Source organism: Pinus tabuliformis, chromosome 1_1, assembly GCF_031772625.1.
Source record: "Pinus tabuliformis cultivar Carrire ecotype Pingquan chromosome 1_1, CPIR1, whole genome shotgun sequence".
Taxonomy (NCBI): domain Eukaryota; kingdom Viridiplantae; phylum Streptophyta; class Pinopsida; order Pinales; family Pinaceae; genus Pinus; species Pinus tabuliformis.
Window position 1 is genome coordinate 113,878,924 of NC_142297.1, and position 21,441 is coordinate 113,900,364.

At 40.5% G+C, this 21,441-nt stretch overlaps 2 pseudogenes; both read right to left on the minus strand.

The window, feature by feature from the left end:
- Nucleotides 1–10,552: 10,552 nt before the first annotated feature.
- LOC149211910 (amino acid transporter AVT3C pseudogene) lies at nt 10,553–11,748 on the minus strand (annotated as a pseudogene).
- A 983-nt stretch (nt 11,749–12,731) lies between these two features.
- On the minus strand, nt 12,732–13,232 carry LOC149211911 (amino acid transporter AVT3B pseudogene; annotated as a pseudogene).
- Between the last annotated feature and the right edge of the window lie 8,209 nt (nt 13,233–21,441).

Sequence of the window (21,441 nt, forward strand, 5' to 3'; positions counted from 1 at the left end):
AATTGAGGAAGCCATGCCGAAAACCCTATTCGGGGGTTAAAGTGGCTATGAAATGGAATAAAAGTAGTCATACATATCCATTGAACTTGTTTAGATACCTTAAAGATTGCCTAGTTGAAGTTAAACAAATGAATTCACGCGAACAACAACTGGGTATCCATATCGATATACAAAATTGTAAGGAGAGGTATGTTAATCTTTTCAAACAACATTCCAATGTATTTGCCTAGAAATATGAAGACCTTAAACCATGTCACATTGTGATGAACTGAATACCTGCCAAGATATATTCCTTATGACGCAGAGAAGCTACAGGTGGTTGATAAGGAGGTGAAAACAAATGCTTGGGCTCATGAAGGAGCTCTGTATTTTCCTCCAGCCCACATTGTTCCTATGCCTATTATATTCCATGGCAACATCGTACACAGAGACATCTCTTGCTCATATCTCCATTGGTACTGCCCAACAAAACAAAGGAGAAGGAGAAGATTAAAACAAAAGATATAGCTTTTAGACAATGATTTTGAAGCTCTTCCAACTTTGGAACCAAATGAACGCAGATTTCCTTTGGACCTCATGTGGAAGAGCAATATTAGTAGTTGAAGATATGGAGCTCGAATGTAAGGACACAATTACTTATCATAAAATTATGCAGTCGAAGGAGATCTATATTGTCCTCCAGATGTTAATCTTTTCAAACAACATTCTAAGGTATTTGCCTAGAAATATGAAGACCTTAAACCATATCACATTGTTATGCACTGAATCCCTGGCAGGATATATTCCTAGAAATATGGCATGGCATTAAGAAAACAAATAAAAGGCATAGTGTGTGGAAGAATATTGAAATGTGAATGGGCTTTTTTGAAAGCAAGGGTCAATGATAATGAGTTTGAATTGAGGAAGTCATGCCGAAAACCCTATTCGAGGGTTAAAGTGGCTATGAAATGGAATAAAAGTAGTCATACATATCCATTGAACTTGTTTAGATACCTTAAAGATTGATTAGTTGAAGGTGAAGTTAAATAAATGAATTCACGCGAACAACAACTGGGTATCCATATCGATATACAAAATTGTAAGGAGAGGTATGTTAATCTTTTCAAACAACATTCTAATGTATTTGCCTAGAAATATGAAGACCTTAAACCATGTCACATTGTGATGAACTGAATACCTGCCAAGATATATTCCTTATGACGCAGAGAAGCTACAGGTGGTTGATAAGGAGGTGAAAAAAAATGCTTGGGCTCATGAAGTTGCTCTGTATTGTCCTCCAGCCCACATTGTTCCTATGCCTATTATATTCCATGGCAACATCGTACACAGAGACATCTCTTTCTCATATCTCCATTGGTACTGCCCAACAAAACAAAGGAGAAGGAGAAGATTAAAACAGAAGATATAGCTTTTAGACAATGATTTTGAAGCTCTTCCAACTTTGGAACCAAATGAACGCAAATTTCCTTTCGACCTCATGTGGAAGAGCAATATTAGTAGTTGAAGATATGGAGCTCGAATGTAAGGACACAATTACTTATCATAAAATTATGCAGTTGAAGGAGATCTGTATTGGCGTGCTAGTTTTTCTAAGGTTATGGTGTTCATGCATTTGCTGTTATACTAATTGTGAAATGGGGGAATTTAGTTGTTTCATACATTGTTTTTATGATCCTTGCAAAACCAAATCCTGTGGAGAAATCAAACAATGTGCGAAGATACAGTTTGTTGTATTTATCATAAGCCTCAATGTTCAATTCAAACTCTGGTGTGATCTGAAGACCTTAAACCATATCACATTGTTATCTGAAACTCTATTTTCAGCAAGTATGGTAATATTGACTAACTCTGCCTGTGTCACAAATCATATAAAAATGGATTTCAGTTAGCTCCGTGGTCCTTGGAGAACAATAATATATACAACTTTCATCCATCATGGCCTCTCAACAGTCCAATCACTTAGCTAATTGCAGACCTATCTTGAAGCATTCTATATGATGCCACTTTTATTACAGGGATGCAGAAATTAGATTTTAGAATGGGAATTGTGCTTCAGTGTTATTTTCATTCAAGCGTCATTTGTGCCAGTTATGTCTTTTGGACAATTATGGTTATTCTAAATGGTAATGCTATGTGAAGTAGTATGTGCTAGCATTTTTATTTTTATGATGAAAGCTACATATTATGTCAGTTTAAACAAGCATCTGATTTTCATGCTACATTGCAAATTTTTTTATAGGCATTGAATTGTTTTTCTGCAGAGTATCCAGAAGTTTGAATGCCCTAAAGAATTGGAGCCAGCAGACAAGAGGGTTCCAGTACATGTCAATCTGATCAGGAGGGATGAACACTGTCCTGTATGTTTTCATTCCATTGCCCAATTCATGGCGTGCTAGTTTTCTAATGTTATGGTGTTCATGCATGTGCTGTTATACTAATTGTGAAATGGGGGAATTTAGTTGTTTCATACATTGTTTTTATGACATTTAAACTCGATAAAGATCAAATCACTGTCCTAGATATATTGTCTGTGTGTCAAACGTCAGTGGCTTTGCAGCTGTTGAATTTTTTTTCCTGTTTGCTTAGGTGGTCCAATGCATGTTCTAAATGTAGGGAAGTCTGAAATTCTGTTGAATGTCATTCAATGCGCTTAGGAAATTCTGCTGTTGGAAAGTTTGATTGGGCTGCATTGAATTAAGCAAGGCTGAAACATTATTGTTGACGTTGTAGCTGTAGTTGTTCTGCATGTTGTTGAATCTCTTTGCAGGGTTGGTTTCATCGTGCCCATATGCTAAGGAGAGGGTCCTCTTGAGAGAACTGAATTCACTGTCATTCTCCAGTGCTAATTCTTCTTGTTTTCGGACAACTTCATATCGGCAATCGCTATTGTTGTCATTGTTATTGCTGAAATTGTTGTGAGAGAGGTTGGAGGACTGGACTTGAGAGGTCTGCTACTGTTTCCATTGCCATCCATGGCTTCATCGTTTAAAAAACCATCTATGAAAGGATCATCACTCTCCAACAACCCACTGAAAGAGGCAATTTTGGGCAGTTGCAGTTTGTTTTGCTGATCAATATCAGGGAAAGAAGCCATCACTTCATCTGAACTTGGTGATTCATCTCGTTCTACCCCTTGTACTCTCTGAGAATGACCATTTTTCTTGTAAATTCGGCACACCACCCAATCATCAAGCTGGAGAACAAAAGTACCATCAAAATCAACAATACCAATTTTAGTTGAATGAATCAATTCCTATTCATAAAGAATCAAAACATAAGAACTGTGAAAGGAAAATCATTCATATTGATCAATATTCAAGAAGACATCACTTTGTAGGGTGTGTTATTTATATTTACACAATTGATTTTTTTATTCAATCAACTATGCTATTCTCTATGCTTTTGTTGGGTTCCTTCATCACCACCATCATTGGGAAATTCATTTCCCTCTTGAAGTATGAAACGAGTAGCAATTCCCAATTGATCTCACACTACCACCACAAAGAAGCTAGCAATCTTGATATACAAATCGAACCAACCATTCTATCAAGCAATCCATGTAGTTCTCAATCTACAGCTTTGATAACCCAAAACTCAAATCTTTTATATTTAATATGCACAGAAATTTTCACATTAATATGTCTGGATCTCATTCTAAGATCTTTATAGATCTGATACAGAGGTAAACCAGATCTTTCATACTACAACAAGCAATATTAGCAAGTCTTGGAGTCTCTCTTATGTAATGTCTCCTCCTTATTTGATAGAGTTGAAGCTGTATGAGCATCGACTGCACTGAAGGGACCATCCAATAGATAAATGTCAGCGTCGTTATATACTGCTCTAGCCAACTGAATCTTCTGTTTTTGTCCTCCACTCATATTCAATCTCTCTCCCCAATCTCCATCATATCTCCATGAGCAAAACTCTCTATATCCTTGTCTAATGCACAAGCTTTTATTGCCTTTTTGTATTGAATTTTGTCTATTGGTTTACCATAGAGTATGTTATCTCTGACAATACCACTCTGAATCCAAGTTGTTTGTGCCACGTAGGCAACATTGCCATATACTTCAACCTGCACGTAGTCCAATCAAAAAGTTTATGGAAGAATTTATGTATATAGAAAGCAAAAAAGCTGCATCTATAATCTTGTTGAACTATGAAATGGTTACTTTTGCTCAAGAAGAGTAGTTAATGTTCAACTTACATCTCCTTAAATTTTTGGGATTTCTCCCAGAATTGTATATAGCAGAGAAGATTTCCTTGATCCCACTAAGCCACAAATTGCTACCTTTTCTCCAGTTTTAATGTGTAGATTTATTCCCTTCAATGTTGGCTTTGTCAATGAAGTTTATGGATCCCAGCTGAGTATGGCTTGATGATTTTCGATGGTATACTGGGGTCCAGCAAGTGCTTTCCTCACTACAGAATCTGGTCTCAGCTCATCATATTGTAAGAACTTGTCCAGACGATCTAAGTAGACTTTAACCTGAATTAATATAGCCAAAACCTCACTAGATCTTGTATCACACGGAATGTTGCAAGCACTGTAAATATGGTTGTGGCAGTTAACGGTGGATCCCCTATAATAGCACACCTGGCAAAAGCTATAGATGCAATAATGATGGGTGACATCCAGTAGAGTATGGTATCATATGTTCTATTAAACTGTGCAGAAGACAACCATCTGAACTCCACAGCTCAGAGATTTTCTATCAGCTCTTTAAATTTTTCTTCCCATGCTTGTAGTTTGATTATTTTCATACTATTAAGAATTTCAAATGTTATTCTGAGTCTTTCATCCTGTGCAGTCATGAACACAGCTTGGCACTTCTGGAGGGTTTTGGCCTTGGAAATTTGAGTTGTAACTTAAATTTGTAACATTATTCAATCATCATTCTACATCATTTTAATTTGATATTTCAACTAGTACTTAATGTTTACATTAGTGTTGGTACGATGTCTAAAGATATCTGCTTTTAATGATAGTTATTGGTGCTATATGAGAATCACTAGAAATTTATGTGGATCATTCAAAATTTGGAGTCATTTATAAATTCCTGTCAGTTAACAGACTTCATGTTAAGATAAATTTTAGGTTACATGGTTACAAATTTTCTGTTAGTTAATGAAGCTTTCTATAAAGCCTAGTTATCTGACATGAAGATTACTGATGCTAAAGTGGGATAATCAGCTATAAAAAGGGTTCTTAGGCATTAGTGTAGAGGGCTTTTCAGAGCCATATTATTGCAGGTAGCATGTCACAAACAAACAAAAAAAATTGAAGCAGCGACCATACTTCCCTTGGAGTTGACCTGAGTTGGCATCCCTATGTTCTCATGAAGCTTTCAGTTTTGTGTGCTGTGTATTTTGAGTATCCAGTTGCTGTTGCCAGTAACTACTGTAGACTTGATTCTACAATTAGTCCTCTAGAATCAATTATCAAATGTATTGCTGAATATTGCTGGAATTTCTACTGTTATTACTGCATTGTTGTTGCTGGTGTTGAGTTTATTTCTCATGTTTTTTCTGTTGTTTACTATTGTTAGCACCCTATTAGCTTCAGACTATAGATAATAGTATCCAGGTAATGGTTTTATACTGTGAGTCTCTTATGGTTTTTGAAATAAAAACATATCTCGATTTAGGTTCATAACAGGGATGAATACCAACTATGGCTTCATTCTAAGTTACTCATGGGAAGATAATTGGAGAACATAAATTACACTATCAAGGACTCACTTGAATACGACAAGGGACACCATGGAAAAAATTAACCAAGCCCTGTGTATAATGATTATAGCAATTGACAGAAGGATACAGGCAGGCGAGAGTAGTGGTGAAGGTCAGCAAAGTCCCCAAGACTAGAAAAGGGGGGTTGAATCCCAAGACTACAAAAGGGGGGTGAATACAAATGATCATGATTGAAACCCCTTTGCAGGGAACATTAATGGGAGAATGGTAAATCATGGGAATCATGACAATCAAGTTAAAAAAGAAAGAAACCGTATCAATTAGTGGCATCTTGAGAGTGTTCCCAATCCCAAGTTTGATAGGGTCAAAAGAGAGACTAAATCAAGGGGCTTCAATAGGAAAATTGTCAAGTTTCTTTCATTTAATCATACGAAGGATTATCAGGAAATCCAATTTTCCACCCCACACCTGGAAGGATCTGCATTTGACAAAACACAAATGGAATGAAAGGGTGACTACTAGGGCTGAATTATGCAGTAATGATCGGTGACATCCAGTAGAGTATGGTACCATATGTTCTATTAAACTGTGCTGAAGACAACCATTTGAACTCCACAGCGCGGAGATTTTCTATCAGCTCTTTAATTTTTTCTTCCCATGCTTGTAGTTTGATTATTTTCATACTATTAAGAATTTCAGATGTTATTCTGAGTCTTTCATCCTGTGCAGTCATGAACTCAGCTTGGCACTTCTGGAGGGTTTTGGCCTTGGAAATTTGAGTTGTAACTTAGATTTGTAACATTATTCAATCATCATTCTACATCATTTTACAATTTAATTAATTTAAATTTGATATTTCAACTAGTACTTAATGTTTGGGATAATCAGCTATAAAAAGGGTTCTTAGGCATTAGTGTAGAGGGCTTTTCAGAGCCATATTATTGCAGGTAGCATGTCAACAACAAAAAAAATTGAAGCAGCGACCATACTTCCCTTGGAGTTGACCTGAGTTGGCATCCCTATGTTCTCATGAAGCTTTCAGTTTTGTGTGTTGTGTATTTTGAGTATCCAGTTGCTGTTGCCAGTAACTACTGCAGACTTGATTCTGCAATTAGTCCTCTAGAATCAGTTATCAAATGTATTGCTGAATATTGCTGGAATTTCTACTGTTATTACTGCATTGTTGTTGCTGGTGCTGAGTTTATTTCTCATGTTTTTTCTGTTGTTTACTATTGTTAGCACCCTATTAGCTTCAGATTATAGATAATAGTATCCAGGTAATAGTTTTATACTGTGAGTCTCTTATGGTTTTTGAAATAAAAACATATCTCGATTTAGGTTCATAACAGGGATGAATACCAACTATGGCTTCATTCTAAGTTACTCATGGGAGGATAATTGGAGGACATAAATTACACCATCAAGGACTCACTTGAATATGACAAGGGACACCATGGAACAAATGAACCAAGCCCTGTGTATAATGATTATAGCAATTGACAGAAGGATACAGGCAGGCGAGAGTAGTGGTGAAGGTCAGCAAAGTCCCCAAGACTACAAAAGGGGGGTTGAATCCCAAGACTACAAAAGGGAGGGCTGAATACAAATGATCATGATTGAAACCCCTTTACAGGGAACATTAATGGGAGAATGGTAAATCACGGGAATCATGACAATCAAGTCAAAAAAGAAAGAAACCGTATCAATTAGTGGCATCTTGAGAGTGTTCCCAATCCCAAGTTTGATAGGGTCAAAAGAGAGACTAAATCAAGGGGCTTCAATAGGAAAATTGTCAAGTTTCTTTCATTTAATCATACGAAGGATTATCAGGAAATCCAATTTTCCACCCCACACCTGGAAGGATCTGCATTTGAAGAAACACAAATGGAATGAAAGGGTGACTACTAGGGCTGAATTTGTGACTGCTTTTTATCACAACTTTGATGCTTACACCCTAGATGATTGCTTCTTAACCCTCAAAATAAGAATCAGAGAGGCCGCATGAAAGAGTTCTGCCAAGGCACCCCACTTGTAGAGATTATTTCTCCTCTGCAAGTAGTTTCCATGTATATGGATGGGCTGAATAGTCCATCCAAGGATATGTCAAAGCAGTCAAAGCCTTAAAGCCTACTTGAAGACATGTATATTTAGAGATTGCCAGAAGTTGCTTTACAACAAAAGATTATTTATTAAAAAAAAACAGCGAGGGCTAATACTATGGGAATTGAAAATCCCCTATAATAACCACTGTCTGACAACCTGATTAAAATTATTTTTCCTGTTTACTGAAGCCTTAGCCTACAAACTATGTGCTTCTACCTGCAACTTCAAAAATATCAGTATCAGAAAATGATAGCACTGAATGATATCCAATAAAAAGAGTTACAATCCATATTAGAAACCATAAATCCATGCTTAATGCTGTGATTGCATTGATAGCAACACAAGCAATTTGATAAATACAAGCACTACACTTTGATTTTGGCAGTCGATAATAATATTACATCTTTACATTAATTTTGGTTTGAACCTGTGAAGCTCAAGGCCCAAATATAACTCCATGCTTATTGGGTTTTCATGCTCTTGACATGGCTTGGAACCTCCGCCCTGGCCACTTACAAGAATGTTTATTTGCTACAGATTTGAGTAATAGATGAAACTGACCCACCAATGCCAAAGACAATGCCGAATACGATGAGCAAGGCATCAGCAAGGATCCATATCAGAGATAATTCATGCCAACAAGCATGCAAATGAAACAGAGCAGGAAATAGAAACCCTAAAATACAACCAATACTGCTCCCAATCAGAGATAAAAAATCTGCAAATGAAGGGACCAGAATTGACACTATTGTTATCGAGAAAATCGCAAGAGATCTGATCATGAAGGAAAACTCCCCTCTGCTAAACCTCCCTTCTAGGACTTCATAAACAGGATTCATCATCAGTGGAAATGTGAAGAAAAGGTTCAGACATAGGGCAATCTGAACAAAATCTGTGATCCAGCTTTTCCCCAAGTTCAGAGTCACCATATCTCTGGTTGCACTTCCAAAAGCAATATACCCGAATGCTCCGAAACCCCCATAAATGAGAGCAATGAAGAGAAATGCAACGGCCAAAACTCCACCAAATCTATGTTTTTTCTCCATAGCTAATTCTAGGGGCAAAATCATGCTTACCCCTTCAAATGCATAGATTGCTACACCCACTCCATAAGGAATAGCAGAGAAACCAGTGAAAGCCTGAACATATGGACCCACAGTACTCAATATGGACAACACATCTTGCACCACAACGGTTAGCATTGTAGAAATGTCAACGATATCTGCAAAAATACTAAAAGGGGCCAGATGGGTAAGGGTTCGATTCCCACTCATGATGAGCTCCAGTGGAAAAAATCATGCTTACCCCTTCAAATGCATAGATTGCTACACCCACTCCATAAGGAATAGCAGAGAAACCTGTGAAAGCCTGAACATCTGGACCCACAGTACTCAATATGGACAACACATCTTGCACCACAACAGTTAGCATTGCAGAAATGTAAATGGTATATGCTAAAACACTAAAAGGGGCCAGATGGGTAAGGGTTCGAATCCCACTCATGATGAGCTCCAGTGGAAAAATGGCCCATATGAAGCCTACCTTCCTGGTAACATCCAACGAGGTAGACAAATAGACTCCATGAGGATTCAACGAGGATTCTTGGGATTTGGGATTGGGCTGTGGTTTGGATCCTGTAAACATGTAAGACAGAGTATTCCCTATGAATATGAGATAACCCACACAAACTCCTGCCATGCAGAGGACCACCATAAAATCCACCATGGCTTTCCCTGTACTTCCATAAACAGCAAAGCCCAGATCTCCAAAGCTATCTATTTTCTGAAATCCTTGCCTTTTGAGGGCCCTCTTAGACCACACCAACAGCGTCATGCCATAATAGGCAATGCATGCCACCAGTGCCAGTACAATAAGGCCTGAGAGCCATCCAGTCTTCATGAAAGTGTAGGTCAATCCCAACACTCCTGCTCCTACAATCGATACCATTTTCGACTGTAAATATGTTTTCCACCCCACACCTGGAAGGATCTGCATTTGAAGAAACACAAATGGAATGAAAGGGTGACTACTAGGGCTGAATTTGTGACTGCTTTTTATCACAACTTTGATGCTTACACCCTAGATGATTGCTTCTTAACACTCAAAATAAGAATAAGAGAGGCCGCATGAAAGAGTTCCGGGAAGGCACCCCACTTGTAGAGATTATTTCTCCTTTGCAAGTAGTTTCCATGTATATGGATGGGCTGAATAGTCCATCCAAGGATATGTCAAAGCAGTCAAAGCCTTAAAGCCTACCTGAAGACATGTATATTTAGAGATTGCCAGAAGCTGCTTTACAACAAAAGATTATTTATTAAAAAAAAACAGCGAGGGCTAATACTATGGGAATTGAAAATCCCCTGTAATAACCACTGTCCGACAACCTAATTAAAATTATTTTTCCTGTTTACTGAAGCCTTAGCCTACAAACTATGTGCTTCTACCTGCAACTTCAAAAATATCAGTATCAGAAAATGATAGCATTTAATGATATCCAATAAAAAAAGTTACAATCCATATTAGAAACCATAAATCCATTCTTAATGCTGTGATTGCATTGATAGCAACACAAGCAATTTGATAAATACAAGCACTGCACTTTGATTTTGGCAGTCGATAATAATATTACATCTTTACATTAATTTTGGTTTGAACCTCTGAAGCTCAAGGCCCAAATATAACTCCATGCTTATTGGGTTTTCATGTTCTTGACATGGCTTGGAACCTCCACCCTGGCCACTTACAAGAATGTTTATTTGCTACAGATTTGAGTAATAGACGAAACTGACCCACCAATGCCAAAGACAATGTCGAATACGATGAGCAAGGCATCAGCAAGGATCCATATCAGAGATAATTCATGCCAACAAGCATGCAAATGAAACAGAGCAGGAAATAGAAACCCTAAAATACAACCAATACTGCTCCCAATCAAAGATAAAAAAAATCTGCAAATGAAGGGACCAGAATTGGCACTATTGTTATTGAGAAAATCGCAAGAGATCTGATCATGAAGGAAAACTCCCCTCTGCTAAACCTACCTTCTAGGACTTCATAAACAGGATTCATCATCAGTGGAAATGTGAAGAAAAGGTTCAGACATAGGGCAATCTCAACAAAATCTGTGATCCAGCTTTTCCCCAAGTTCAGAGTCACCATATCTCTTGTTGCACTTCCAAAAGAAATATACCCGAATGGTCCGAAACCCCCATAAATGAGAGTAATGAAGAGAAATGCAACGGCCAAAACTCCACCAAATCTATGCTTTTTCTCCATAGCTAATTCCAGGGGCAAAATCATGCTTATCCCTTCAATTGCATAGATTGCTACACCCACTCCATAAGGAATAGCAGAGAAACCAGTGAAAGCCTGAACATCTGGACCCACAGTACTCAATATGGACAACACATCTTGCACGACAACAGTTAGCATTGCAGAAATGTCAACGATATATGAAAAAATAGTAAAAGGGGCCAGATGGATAAGGGTTCGAATCCCACTCATGATGAGCTCCAGTGGAAAAATGGCCCCTATGAAGCCTACCTTCCTGGTAACATCCAACGAGGTAGACAAATAGACTCCATGAGGATTCAACGAGGATTCTTGGGATTTGGGATTGGGCTGTGGTTTGGATCCTGTAAACATGTAAGACAGAGTATTCCCTATGAATATGAGATAACCCACACAAACTACTGCCATGCAGAGGACCACCATAAAATCCACCATGGCTTTCCCTGTACTTCCATAAACAGCAAAGCCCAGATCTCCAAAGCTATCTATTTTCTGAAATCCTTGCCTTTTGAGGGCCCTCTTAGACCACACCAACAACGTCATGCCATAATAGGCAATGCATGCCACCAGTGCCAGTACAATAAGGCCTAAGGGCCATCCATTCTTCATGAAAGTGTAGGTCAATCCCATCACTCCTGCTCCTACAATTGATACCATTTTCGACTGTAAATATGTTTTCCACCCCACACCTGGAAGGATCTGCATTTGAAGAAACACAAATGGAATGAAAGGGTGACTACTAGGGCTGAATTTGTGACTGCTTTTTATCACAACTTTGATGCTTACACCCTAGATGATTGCTTCTTAACCCTCAAAATAAGAATCAGAGAGGCTGCATGAAAGAGTTCCGCCAAGGCACCCCACTTGTAGAGATTATTTCTCCTCTGCAAGTAGTTTCCATGTATATGGATGGGCTGAATATTCCATCCAAGGATATGTCAAAGTAGTCAAAGCCTTAAAGCCTACTTGAAGACATGTATATTTAGAGATTGCCAGAAGCTGCTTTATAACAAAAGATTATTTATTAAAAAAAAACAGCGAGGGCTAACACTATGGGAATTGAAAATCCCCTGTAATAACCACTGTCCGACAACCTAATTAGAATTATTTTTCCTGTTTACTGAAGCCTTAGCCTACAAACTATGTGCTTCTACCTGCAACTTCAAAAATATCAGTATCAGAAAATGATAGCACTGAATGATATCCAATAAAAAGAGTTACAATCCATATTAGAAACCATAAATCCATTCTTAATGCTGTGATTGCATTGATAGCAACATAAGCAATTTGATAAATACAAGCACTACACTTTGATTTTGGCAGTCGATAATAATATTACATCTTTACATTAATTTTGGTTTGAACCTGTGAAGCTCAAGGCCCAAATATAACTTCATGCTCATTGGGTTTTCATGTTCTTGAGATGGCTTGGAACCTCCGCCCTGGCCACTTACAAGAATGTTTATTTGCTACAGATTTGAGTAATATACGAAACTGACCCACCAATGCCAAAGACAATGCCGAATACGATGAGCAAGGCATCAAAAAGGATCCATATCAGGGATAATTCATGCCAACAAGCATGCAAATGACACAGAGCAGGAAATAAAACCCTAAAATACAACCAATACTGCTCCCAATCAGAGATAAAAAAAATCTGCAAATGAAGGGACCAGAATTGGCACTATTGTTATCGAGAAAATCGCAAGAGATCTGATCATTAAGGGAAACTCCCCTCTGCTAAACCTCCCTTCTATGACTTCATAAACAGGATTCATCATCAATGGAAATGTGAAGAAAAGGTTCAGACATAGGGCAATCTCAACAAAATCTGTGATCCAGCTTTTCCCCAAGTTCAGAGTCACCATATCTCTGGTTGCACTTCCAAAAGCAATATACCCGAACGCTCCAAAACCCCCGTAAATGAGAGCAATGAAGAGAAATGCAACGGCCAAAACTCCACCAAATCTATGTTTTTTCTCCATAGCTAATTCCAGGGGAAAAATCATGCTTACCCCTTCAAATGCATAGATTGCTACACCCACTCCATAAGGAATAGCAGAGAAACCAGTGAAAGCCTGAACATCTGGACCCACAGTACTCAATATGGACAACACATCTTGCACCACAACGGTTAGCATTGCAGAAATGTCAACGATATCTACAAAAATACTAAAAGGGGCCAGATGGGTAAGGGTTCGAATCCCACTCATGATGAGCTCCGGTGGAAAAATGGCCCATATGAAGCCTACCTTCCTGGTAACATCCAACGAGGTAGACAAAATAGACTCCATGAGGATTCAACGAGGATTCTTGGGATTTGGGATTGGGCTGTGGCTTGGATCCTGTAAACATGTAAGACAGAGTATTCCCTATGAATATGAGATAACCCACACAAACTCCTGCCATGCAGAGGACCACCATAAAATCCACCATGGCTTTCCCTGTACTTCCATAAACAGCAAAGCCCAGATCTCCAAAGCTATCTATTTTCTGAAATCCTTGCCTTTTGAGGGCCCTCTTAGACCACACCAACAGCGCCATGCCATAATAGGCAATGCATGCCACCAGTGCCAGTACAATAAGTCCTGAGAGCCATCCAGTCTTCATGAAAGTGTAGGTCAATCCCAGCGCTCCTGCTCCTACAATCGATACCATTTTCGACTGTAAATATGTTTTCCACCCCACACTTGGAAGGATCTGCATTTGAAGAAACACAAATAGAATGAAAGGGTGGTCTGAATTTGTGACTGCTTTTTATCACAACTTTGATGCTTACACCCTAGATGATTGCTTCTTAACCCTCAAAATAAGAATTAGAGAGGCCGCATGCCCAGACCGAGGTCCTGTTGCTTTCAACCAGTTGCGATTCTTATGACGTTTCGGTGGAATCAACCAGTTGCGATTCTTATAACGTTTCGGTGGAATCAATCCGATGGCTTAAAATTGTTTAATCGTCTAACAACTAAATCAAGCGCTAACAAATGGACACGTAACCTAAAAGGAGAGTTGGTTTCAGAGGGGAACGCCTTACGGCGTAAAAATTGTCGCAGTGGAAAGAAATATACATTTAAAAATAAAAAATAAATAAATATATATAATTCCCATTTTATATATGATATCTTGATTATTGCAGGAAAGTGCTATTCCTCATATTGATATGTATATGGGAAATATTATATTCGATAAGCGTAGGGGTGGAAAGGATCAAGGTGGTTTATATATATATATATATATAATTTGTGAATTTTGTTATTACACGTATCGGAAAAGACGCGTATAACAAACGAGATTCCTCATATTGATATGTACCCGCAAATAAATTATATATTCGTACACGCGGTCAGGATCACCATCATGCTCAGCGAATAATTTGTGAACTTTGTGATTACACCCAAATGATCTTTAGTTTAATATCTATCGTGGCGGTGGAAAGGATGAGGATTGACTTTAAAATTATAAAGAAGGGTAGAAACCACCCATATATATATTATAATTTTTTATAAATTATATTATTTATTTTTTTAATTATATTATTTATTTTTGTAAATGAATTTGTTGACTTTGTGATTAATTTATATCTATATAAATTATAATCTATATATCTTTATATTGACTTTGTGATTAATATAAATGTATATAAATTATAATATATATATATATATATAAAATCACGGAGCTCGAAAGAATTAAGAGGGACTTGAATATTGATATAATTTATGTATTTTTATAAATTATATTATTTATTTTTATATTAATCGTATGGATTTTAATATTTTAAGGATGCTTATAAACCACCAATATTAATATATACTATAAATTTTTATAAATTATAATATTTATATTTATAAACCACCAATATTAATATATATTATAAATTTTTATAAATTATAATATTTATATTTATAAATAAATTGGTTGACGTGGGACATTACAACAATATGTTTCTGAGGGAGTCTGATGGCGACTGCAGTGCGAGGCAGATACGGTTAGGGTTTCGATTGTGAAACCCTTGTCTGCAGCTCACCGTGCCCGTTCCCTGCTCCTCTCCCGGTTACCTACCTTCGCATCCGTCGCCGTTTCTCGACAGCCCACCAGCATCCAACGCTCTACAACTTTCCGTCTCCGCATCGCTCTACCCCTGCCGTTTGATATCCTTCCTGCCGTTACGCCTCGCGTTCGCAGCCCGTATCTTTCCCTGGTTACCTGTGGTTCGAGGTGCTCGCCGTTCCGAGGGGTTCGCTAGCTGGCAACATGGAGGACCAAGATGCTGTCGATTACTCCGAAGATCCGCTGGAAGGCGTCTCCATCTGGCGTACGCCCTTTTCCACCTCATAAGGTATGTTTCTCCCGGATCCCGCGGTCAATTTGGTTGATTACTCTGCCGGTGAATCCCAGCGACACCTTCCCATTATTCTCCCGGATATTCCCCCCTCCTGGCCGGCTTTGTCTACTCCGCCTCACTCGCCGGCCTCTCTGGGTTTTGTCGCCGGTTGCCTTAACCCTAACCCTAGTTCCTCTCTGTCCGCTGCGATTCATTGGCCCTACTCTGCCGCTCCGTCTTCTGCTCCCCCTCCCCCCCCCTCCCTGCCGCCGGCTCACATTCAGGTTGTTTCACTGATATTCCTCCACTCTCCGATTCACTTCCCGTCGCTGTTTCCACCCCCCCTCCCCTTGCTCCCGCCTCTAACCCTCTTCGCGGGCTTGATTCCTCCTCTGCACCGAACCCACCCCTGCCTAATCCGCCGAGAACAGGCCCAGGTAAAAAGTACCGTTGTTTCAGATCCAGGGAGGAGGACATTTTCCTCCGGCTCGAGGAGGACATCCAATGGGGAGACATCATGGAATTTGCAGATAGGGTTCTTGTGGGTCGTATCAGAGGCAAAAATTACTCAGCTGCACGTTTGAAAGCCTGGGCTACAGAAGTTTGGGGACAACACTTGGTTGACATCCCCTTCGTGCAAACCTTTGTGAGGGGATGGTTCGCATTACGGTTCGCTCGTGCCGATCACACAAATTGGGTTCTCTCCTCTTTTTGGCACTTTGAACATGCCCCGGTTCTTCTCAAGCGCTGGACTCCCATGTTCGATCCGGCCACGGAACAGATCAGAATTGGCCCTGTTTGGATCAGACTTCTCGACCTCCCTCTGCAATTTTGGTCTGAAGATATCTTCCGTAGAATTGGTAATGCTATCGGCGTCTACATGGATTATGACAAATCATATCTTCACACAGGTATGATGGCATATGCGCGGCTTCTCATTAATCTGGATACCAGGGGAGGACTTCAAGAATTCATCACAATACAGTGGAGGGACTTCTCCAGGAAGCAGAACATAGACTATGAAGGAATTCCTTACAGATGCCGTCGTTGCCATAAGGTGGGTCATCTCTATCGGGACTGCCCACTGCTGAGAAAAGGGCTGACACAAGCACAGGAAGCTGCTCAGGATCGTCCCTCCCCTCCTCCTGCCCATACTCAGTCTGCGATGCCCGCGGAGACTTCTGAACAGGCTGAAGCTGCTCCTCCCAATCCGGCTGGATCACTGGCGGAGGATCCTACCCGTCCATCGCCTGCCCTCGCTCCAGATGACTCTGATCCGGCGGGTGACGATTCACCGGGTATTTCAGCTGTCTCCTCTTCTATTATTTATTCTTCCATGCATGATCTGGCTGCCTCTGTCTCATTGCATCGGGATGTATCCTCTCCTCCTCTCGCATCTGTATCATCATTGCCCTCCTCCCGGCTTCCCTTCCCTCCCTCCACTCTTAACTGTCCCATCCCCTCCCCCTCTACTTGCATTTCACCGAGTCTGCCATCTATCCCCTCGCAGTCGATCGTCCCGATGCCGGCCCCTGCCTCCCCGGCCCCCCCCCCAGTACTCTCTCCGCCCCCGGAATAGAGGGTATGGTTCTGACGCCATTGGACTGGACCTCGACCCTTCGCCTTCTCATCAGAAGCTCTCGCGGGGGCGTCCTTCCCGTTTATCTAAAGCTAGACATGCTGCTGATGCTGAAGTCGCTCTTGGACGATAGCAGACCATCTTCAGGGCCCTTAGAGCGTTGAAAAGCCCTGCCAATCATCCGTCATGAAGATTTTGTCCTTCAATTGTAGGGGGTTTGCTAGTACACCCAAAAAACTAGCACTTCGGAGACTTCTCTCCCTCTCTCTATCTGACATTATCTTTCTGCAAGAAACCCTCTGTAATGTGGACTCCCTTATTCCAACCCTCGAGGCCTGGTTGCCCAACTGGACCTTTCACGCTATTGACGCTTCCAGGAGATCCAGTGGTTTGGCGATTGGTATCAACAACAGAGCGCTGAGAATCAATAACACCTGGGGTGGAAGAGGTTTCATTGGCATCGATGCCTATGTACTGTCTATGGAATCGGAACTCAGACTCATCAATGTATATGGCCCTTGCTCTGACAGGGCTGCCTATTGGCATTCTCTTTTGAACTATGTACTCTTTCAACAGGATAACATTATCCTGGGAGGGGATTTGAACTTCACCATGGGATTCTGTGAATCATGGGGGCACGCAGCCAGGATTGATCCTTTCTCGGATACTATATCTACCCTTTTGGATGAACACCACTGGATTGACACCCCCATGACAAAATTACAACACACATGGTCAAACAACAGAAGTGGTGAACAGAGTCTTGCCAGGAGGCTCGATAGATTTCTTATTAAAGAACCCCTCCATAACAGGATTGCTCGTATAAGGCAATGGGTGGGCTCTGGTGGCATATCCGACCACAGACCAATATATTCGGAATTCTCTGATATTCACAACAAAATTAAGAGCCCCTTCAAATTCAACTCCTCCTGGTTAAAAGACCCCTCCTACATTCAGATGGTCACCGATTACTGGCAGAGTCACCCTATCGATGAGGGAGAATATTTCACTGAGGGCTTCATCAGGAAATTATCGGAGCTCAAAAGGATCTCTAAGATTTGGGCACACCAAAAGAGACTCCGTGATGATCAATCCTTGAGGGAGGCTGAAGAGATCATTGCTTCACATGAAGATGAGGATGGGGGCATTTTTCCCTCACAGGAAAGGAAAAACCTATACATGTCTCTTATAGAAAAGCGATCCCAGATCCTAAAGGACAGAGAGGAAAGCTGGAGGTTGTGAAGCCGAGCCATATGGCTCGCTCAAGGGGATGCCAACACTCGTTTCTATCACAGATTCGCCAATGGGAGAAAGGCTATTAACACTATACGGGAACTAAGAGATGAACAGGATCATATGGTTACTTCTCAGAGGCATCTATCTAAGCTAGCTACTGATCATTTCAGGAATATTTATAAAGCCCCCCGTGAATCAAACATTCTTGAAATTATGAGAGTGGCTGAGAAATTCCCCAGATTCGTTGATCCGGAGGAACACGATGATCTCACTAAGGAGGTGACTATGGCCGAGCTGGAAGCAACCATAAAATGGTTCAAGAAGGATAAAAGTCCAGGCCCTGATGGCTGGACCATTGAATTCTACATTGCCTTCTTTGACATATTGGCAGGCAATCTTTTGAAAATCATTGAACTTTGCAGAAAATCTGGCAGGGTCTCCACGGCCATCAAATCCACCTTCATTGCCCTCATCCCCAAAGTTGACCACCCTGCATCTTTCAATGATTTCAGACCCATATCTCTCTGCAATTGTCTCTACAAGATCATTGCAAAGATTATTGCCAATCGACTGAAGCCTATTTTATCTCGCCACATCTCATCTGAACAATTTTCCTTCCTTGACCATCGCTAGATTCATGAAGTCATAGCCACTGCTCAGGAACTCCTTCATACCCTTCATATTAAAAAGCAAAAAGGCATGATCCTCAAAGTTGACCTCTCAAAAGCCTTTGATAGAGTAAACTGGTTATACATCAGGTTACTTTTGACACACCTCGGCTTTCCCTTTGCTTTCATTAAATGGGTCATGTGTTGTATCATTGAGGTTGCTTACAGCGTTCTTCTAAACGGGGAGGCCACTCCTTTCTTCACATCGGAAAGAGGGCTAAGACAGGGCTGCCCCCTCTCCCCTCTCCTATTCCTGCTGGTAATGGAAGGTCTGAGCAGACTTATCATATCAGCTAAAGACAGGCATCAACTCTCTGGTATATGTATATATGATAATTTTTTCCTTACGCACTTACTGTTTGTGGATGATATTCTTATATTCCTCAACGGAGGGTTGGGTGATATCACAGCACTACATAATATCTTTCTACTATTTCAACTAGCAACTGGGATGATGATAAATGACAGTAAATCCACTATTACGACAGTTGGCTGCTCTCGCCATGAATCTACTTATGCATCCCAGCGGTTCCCTTTCGCCTCATCCATGCTTACTGACGGCATCAAGTACTTGGGATACAGGCTGAAACCTCTCGGCTACAAAATAACAGATTGGACTTGGCTCCTTGCCAAGGTGGAGAAAAGACTCCATATCTGGTATCACAAATATCTCTCAAGAGCAGGTCGCCTCATACTCATCAAAGCTGTCATCGAAGCCACACCTGTTTACTGGATGACACTGGCTTGGATTCCTCGAGGAGTCTTAAACATATTACAGAGCATTTGCACCAGATTCTTATGGAATGGACAACAACCTGGGAGAGTTTTTGCCTGGGTAAAATGGGACACCATTGCCAAGCCCCAAAAGATGGGGTGGATGGGGTATCAAGAGACTAGATCTGTTTGCTAAAGCCCTAGCTACTAAACTCGGCTGGCAGCTCCTAACTACCGACAGCCTCTGGTCACGTGTAGCACAAGCAAAATATATCAGACCCTCCCATATCATGGATTGGTTCCGACAGCAACACAACCCAGGACTCAATATCTCTAACATATGGAAGGCAGTTTTACTCTCCCTTCCGCTCCTTAGGGAAGGCATTACCTGGCGCATTAAGAGTGGGTAGGATGTAAGGATTGGTATAGATCCCTGGGTGGGATGCGGCAACATGCACAGACTCTCGGATGGGCTTATCAGACACCTACACAACAGGGGCATAACTCATATTAATCATATCGGTGACAATGCAAACACTGTCTTTCTACAACAAGCTTGGTACTCTGCGGCATACTTGGGCATCCCGGATCAGTGGCAGACAGAATGGAACAATTTTACTGAGGCCCTCACACAAGCTAATATCAAATTATCAGATGGACCTGATGAACTCATATGGGCCATTGCTAAACATGGACTTTATACTCCGAAAGAGGGATATCTGAGGCTAATGGAACCATATAAGCCACCGGACATCCTTCCACACTGGAATAATATTTGGAAACTCCAGGCTGCACCTTGATGTCGTTTACTCATGTGGAACATCATATTTGACAAAGTCCCCACTGGTAAAAACCTCTTGAAAAGATCCTTCCACGGCCCATTTAGATGCCACCTCTGTTGTTGTGAAGAGGAGAGCACTGATCATCTATTCATCCATTGCTCTGTCATTAGATCCTTCTGGCACAATATATCATCTCAAATACCCGATCTAAAGGAATGGAACGGGGCAAACATCAAGGATGCTTGGAGCAATTGGATCAGAGATCACTCTGACAAGCACATAAACTTACCCCTGCTTGTTTGTTGGGCTATTTGGATAGCCCGGAATCATATCATCTTTAATAACAGGCCCCCTAACTGGCCAACCATACTGAGCCATACTATTGCTGACTACAATATCCTTCCTGTGGCTGATAAAAATATACCTACCTGCTCTATTACTCCTCTCACCATTGATATATCCAAGCCATGGGCCTTCTTTGATGGCTCCGCACAGGACACAGGATGTGGCGGGGGTGCTGTCTTATATTTGAATGAATCTCACTTCTTTAGGATCCATATTAAACTTCCAAATGGAACCAATAATTTTTCTGAACTTAGCACAGCCAAAAATCTCATATATTTTGCAATACAAAAGCATTGCAGACACCTCCAATTATTTGGTGACTCCCAGATTGTTTGCAATTGGATAAACTCTACATCTCATTGTTTTACTTACTCTTTGAGAAATATACTTGATGAAGCCAAAAGACTGATCACTTCATTTGAATCTTTTGACTTTCGTCATATATACAGGGAACAGAACGCAGAAGCAGACCAACTGTCAAAAGAAGCAGCGCACAACCATCTAGACCAATGGCTGATACAGGAAACGATTGATGGAACATTCCATCAATATTATCACAGGCCTTATATAGATCTTAACAGGAATGGGTCACAGACCCACCATAATAACAGCTTTTGAATATGGCATCCTTTTTTGACATACTTTTTGTACAGTTCATGATGACTACTATAGTGCTCTCTGCGTAGAGCAGTAAAATTTTGG